Below are 5,815 nucleotides of genomic sequence, written 5' to 3' on the forward strand. Positions count from 1 at the left end.
GCCACGTGGTGGCTTCTTGTTACGGTGTAGCCACACCACTGTGTGATTACACTAACTTGAGTAATACATACCAATGTACGGTCGCACCATCTTGTGCAACCCACCCTTTGATATAAGAGTATGTGTAGCTCTGTTACACTCTCCCCCATTAAACATTGTGAATATCCTCGATTCACATTTAACAGTCGCCTCATACGAAGCTCGCGTGTTTGAGACACCTTCACGCTCTTTATGAACATTTTCCGCTCTACCTGTGACTAAGACACGCAAAACACCAAGCCTAGCTGGTTCCAAGGGCGCCCGCGAGCAAAAACCTTCTTCGTTTCTACGCCGGGTGCATCTCCGGACAGTACGTCCGCGGCTTCAGGGGAAGCACATCCCAAGCCCTCGGCGACCCGAGTGCAACACACCGCGCTCGCCACGGGCGACGGATTTCCTCTTCGATGGGTTGGAGGAATTCGAATAAGAGTCGGATACTTCTTTCCCAGCATGGGAAGACGAGGAAGCTGAAGTGCGCCAACGGCGCGACGCGCGTTCTTTTGCACCGGATCCCGATTCGGCTTAAGCAAGCGCACAGAGAATACCGACTGGGTGCGCATTCCTTTGCACCGGATCCCGATTTGGCTTAAGCAAGCGCATATAGAATACCGACAGGGTGCGTGTCCTTCAAAGAAGGTTCAGCGTATACGCAAGACCTCGCTTTGCCACGATCTTAAGAGGTTCAATAAACCGTGGACGGAGCTTCGTCTTAATGACAGCAGAAATTGCAATTGTAGGAAGGCTTTAAGCATTTAAAAAACCAGGTCTCCGACTTCAATGTCTCAACGTTTCTTCTTCCTCTTCCGTTTGCATATTTCTTCTGCATGTCTTGGTTTTCAATCGTCGCATCCCGATCGTGTCGTAAGTCACTTAGTCTTATCGACATATTTTATCGACTTCTTTACGCACGATTAGGGGGCTGACATCAACTAGCTGCTCGGCTATTCCCCCCCCGAAGCCCTGAGCCACGGGATGGTGGTGTCAGCGAGGATTCACAAGCCCGCTCGCGTAGAACGGCGTGTAGCCCGTAGATAAATGCACTGCATTGGTCAAAGCAAACTCTACGAGTGGTAACATAGCAGTGCATCGGCGTCTTAGCGCAGACGCTGCGAAGAACGTCTCCAACGACGCGATTCACGCACTCAGTCTGCCTATCGGTCTGTGGATGGTCCGCTATTGGCATAGTCAACTTGGTGTCCATCACCCTACAGAGTGTAGACCAAAACTTCCCGGTGAAGCGCGGGTGTTTATCAAAGACAATTGACTCCGGGAGTCCATGCTGTTGAAAGACACGATCGGCAAACAGCGTCGCTGTACCCACACCGTCGATGGTGTCGGGCACATAGACAACCACGCCAGGCAGACCAAAAGCGAAGTCCATACTCATGGACTGCCGACATCCGAAGGGTAGGTAAACTGACCAGTGGCGCCGCTCTCTGACACTCTCACACGTGCGCACATAAGTTCTCGTCCACTTGTACAGCTTAAGCCACCAACAGTGACAACTCACCGAGCTGTATGTCCTCTCACAACCGAGATGACCACTGAGTGGGGAGTCGTGAACCTCATTACGATACAATGTTTCAAACCATTATCTCGAGGAGCCACAATTTGTGACGTATCCGCTGAATTGGTTCTCTAACACAGCAACCCGTTATTCAACGAAAATCGGTGTACTCGCGCGCGCAAACACAGTGACAATTTGTTGTCCGAATTTCCAAGCTCCTGGAGGACACTAAAAGGGTGCTGAACGTACGAAGTGAATCATCGATCACGAAGAATCCTTTGGATCCGTATTATCCTTTTGGTAAAGAAATTACAAGACGTCGTCTCCGAAGACTCGCCGTTGGTCGTACCTCCGGACCGATGGGTACGTCATGACATTGACCTGATTCCGGGAACCAAATACTGCGTAACTCGCCAATAGCCCCTGCCCAAGGAACAGTGTGATGTCATTGACGCCTTTTTTCGTGCAAAGCACGAGACACGAATAGTGCGTGAGAGCATATCTTCCCATTCGACACCCACGTTTTGTGGCCGGAAGCCGAACGGCAAGTAACGTATCGTTCACGCTAACAATAAACTCAAAGTTGTCATCATTCCGGCACAGACGCCAATTGTAAGACAGAATGTTCTCCACTCCAGAACAATATGGTTGGCTGTACAAGTACAGCGCACTTGACTTGGTCGATGGTTATTACCAATTACTGATGAGAGCTGGTGATATTTTGCTGAGAGCGGTGAATACTTTGAGCGGGATGCCCCGGAAGTGGCTGGTGATGCCCGAAAGGTTATCAAGTGCACCAGCAATATTTACCCGTCTTGTGACGCAGTTGTGCAGTTCCATCGGGCGTATGCACAGGCATACTTTTACGACACCTTCATCCACAGTCGCGAAGGAACAGATGAGCGTCTATCTGAGAGCGGTGCATGATTGCATACGCACGAATAAGCTGTAAGCTTGTGCCGATGAGTGCATCTTCGGCGCCATACAAAAACTTTCAGAATGCTTTATTGGGAAGCATGGCTTTGAGCGGATCCCGCTATGGTCAAGGCCATTGTAGACTGACCGGTTCCAAAGAATCAGAAGGAATTGCTCAGATAGCTTGGCCTCGCCAACTACTTGCACAATTATAGCGCAAATTATGCGGAAATGGCACGGCAATTGCCCTATCTCCTTTGGAAGGTTACGAAATGGTATTTGGACACCTAGAATCGGGAGGATTTTAACAGGGTCAAAGACAGCCTCCTTCATGCACCAACACAGGCGTTGCCAGACCACGATTGTCCTTTTTGTTTAGTCTGTGACGCTTCAGACTTTGCCATCGGCTGTGCTCTACTACAATTAGACGCCGAGGGGCAAGATTGGGTGATCGCGTTTAATTATTGCCATCTTAAGGCTGCGAAGAAGAGCTACCCAGTCCACGTCAAAGAATCACTTGCATTGAGTATGCACTTGTCAAGTTCAGGGTGCACCTGCTTTGCTCAAAGCCGTTTGTGATCTACACAGATCATGCCTCATTACGTAATACGACTCAGTCGCTACACCTCTCGCAAAAGATGACCAAAGGGCTCTCATTCTTTGCAGAATTCAACCTCGTGGTGAAGTTTGAGCCAGGAAAGCAGAAAACTTTGGCTGATGCGTTGTCACGCAGACCGAAATATGAGCTTATGTCACGATGATGACGTCGTCAGTGACGGTTTTGATCCGCGCCGCATACGCGAGTGAAAGAATGTTTGTAGCGCTGCTACAGGCTCTCGGGGGCCATCCGAAGTGCCGACGAGTTAATCTCCTCATTCGGTCTAATAATGACCAACTGTGCATAATTGCCTGCCTTCAAGGCACCGCTTAACTGATCAAAGGACATCTCGTCCAGCTCAAGAAGAGCATTCCCGCGGGAATGGCGCATTGCCGTTTTCCTTTCCCGTCATACCGTTGACAAGGCCTTTTTGCTCTGCTCTATCGTCTACGGTAGACACAACCTGGGTCAGGGTCGACGCCCTGCGTCTTGCAGACAACATACTCTTCACCATCTTCTCTCTAAAGAGATTTTACGTCTCATCAGACCAGTGGGAACACACTCGGTGTCGTCTAGTGTCCCCACTCATTGCTCCAACGGAGCGTTAATAACAACTTCCGACGGAGAACTGCTATTTCCGCAGTCTTCGTCCAGTGGATAAGGTGCCACTCCACGCGCCTTGCCCAGGATGCCTAGGACCTCGTCCGACAATGCTACGCTTGGCATGCAGCGACTGCTTCAATACTTGAGGAGCGCTCGGTGGGTTACGTGCTACTCCACGTTCTACCCGCGACCACGCTTGGAACTCCTGTCCAAAACACCTTTGGTGTTTGACAACTCGGCTACTCCGATATCCAGCACATTGACCGTCCCGGTCCAGTGCCCGCGCCAGTAGCGCTTCTTCTTCCTAGCAGAGGCGGGTTCATGACTCACCAAAGCTCACCAGGAGGCGTGCGCGTAGCGCCCAAGGTCTTCGACCCCCAATCAATCCATAGCTCATGGCGTTCCAACCATGTCATTCCAAGGATAAGGTCATACCTTGCATCCAAGTCTAACACTAAGCAGCATTCCACGCTATCAAAGTCAAGGAACTTGACACCGAGGTCCACAGGAACCCTCGGCACAGTGACACATGTCCCCGTCACTGAGCGAACAGTAACGGTGTAACTCGACCGCGCTATTGGCGCCTCAGCGTACAGCTGACCTTCTTCGATCGTAGAGCGTCGAGATTAATTGCCCGACGCACCAGAATCGACAAGGATTCTCCATGGCTTCTCAAAGCCGTTGAAGAAGCTTTTCGACCAACAAGCCCGGCTTGCACACTCGTTCTGTGTGCAAGAGCACGGAGCTCTTCGGAATAGGCCGTGCTGCCTTCTATCTCTTTGATGCATATTTCTTCCCCAGTAGGGCGCCTCGCGCCTACTGGGTTGTCTCTTTTCCCCGCGACAAACCAGACCGGTGTGACGCGGGACATCGGTTGAACAAACCTTTACGCACCTTTCGCATGGGAAAAATCGGTCCGAAGGTGACGAGTGTCTCAACAAACAAAACACCGTCGAGTGTTAACACGCTGCTCAGCAGCTCAGAGCTCTCTTTCCTTCTTCTCTGCATAGCTGAGCTTCATTGGCTCAGGCCCGCTCGACGAACTCTAAGGTATGCATTCCAACCAAGTCGTGCCGACTTGAACTTAAATTTGCATGTGATGCCGCGTTCACCGCTTTTTCTAAAGTAGACGGATGCACACGGAAGACTTCCATTCTGGCCAAGCCAGTGCGGAAGCCCTCCATACAGACGGTCATCGAGACCACCTCGGGGTGAAGATCCGCTGCCATCCCGGCAATGAGTGTTCTAAACACTAGGACAAAGTCCAATGCCCTGTCGGGCAGCAAGGAAACGCAATCTCACGAGATATACCTGATTAGGCAGCGAAAAATTCGCAGAAGCTGACGCTTCAGCTCTTACTAGAAAGGAAAACGCAGCTTCAACCGAAGCTGCGCAGGTTAGTGCCCATTATCGCGCTCGACCTCCGAGCTTGGACATAGCTAGCGCCTCGTGCTGTTTCTCGTTTTGGGGCATGGCAAGTGCTATAGCCATTTCGGCCTCTCTCGCACAGAGCAAGACATTTCTCCATCCTAACCTCTGAAGGTCGTTACGCTCACCATGAGGCCTGGGTCGGAAGGAATCATCCGTCGTCGATAGTGGCGTCATATACGCAGTCGATGCAGACAGCTTCTGCTGTAAATAACTCATAATTTGATAACGCCTCTAGGCACGCGCTTATCGCCTCGAGACCTTGGGAAACAAGATGTTCCACGCCCTCAGGGCCCAGTAGGGACATCAGCGTATTAAGCCAATCCTGCATGCCCTGGGGCAAAAGGGCATTGTTCCATCCTCACAGACGATCAGTCGTAGCTACTCCGGCGTAGAATGACTGCGAGTGCTACCAAGTGGAGCAGAGCTGCTGTAGCTGTTTACTTAAAAGGAAGCTAAGCTAAGGTCACCGATCTAACGTTCTTTCTAAGATCCAGTACAGGGGTAGTGGAACACAATCCGCTACATCCAAGTACTAAAAACCTGCACCAAGGCAAACGGACACTTCTGTTCAAAGTTGAAACTGTATCTAATTGGTTTAGGAGCGGCAGAGCCGCCAATATCTAAAACCCTAGATATTCCTAATTAATATAGTAAAACCTAGTTAATATAGTAGTATGCATTACTACTGGCAATCCTGCCACGTGGTGGCTTCTTGTTACGGT

The sequence above is a fragment of the Plasmopara halstedii genome (assembly GCF_900000015.1).
Source record: "Plasmopara halstedii genome assembly, contig: Scaffold_430, whole genome shotgun sequence".
Classification (NCBI taxonomy): Eukaryota; Oomycota; class Peronosporomycetes; order Peronosporales; family Peronosporaceae; genus Plasmopara; species Plasmopara halstedii.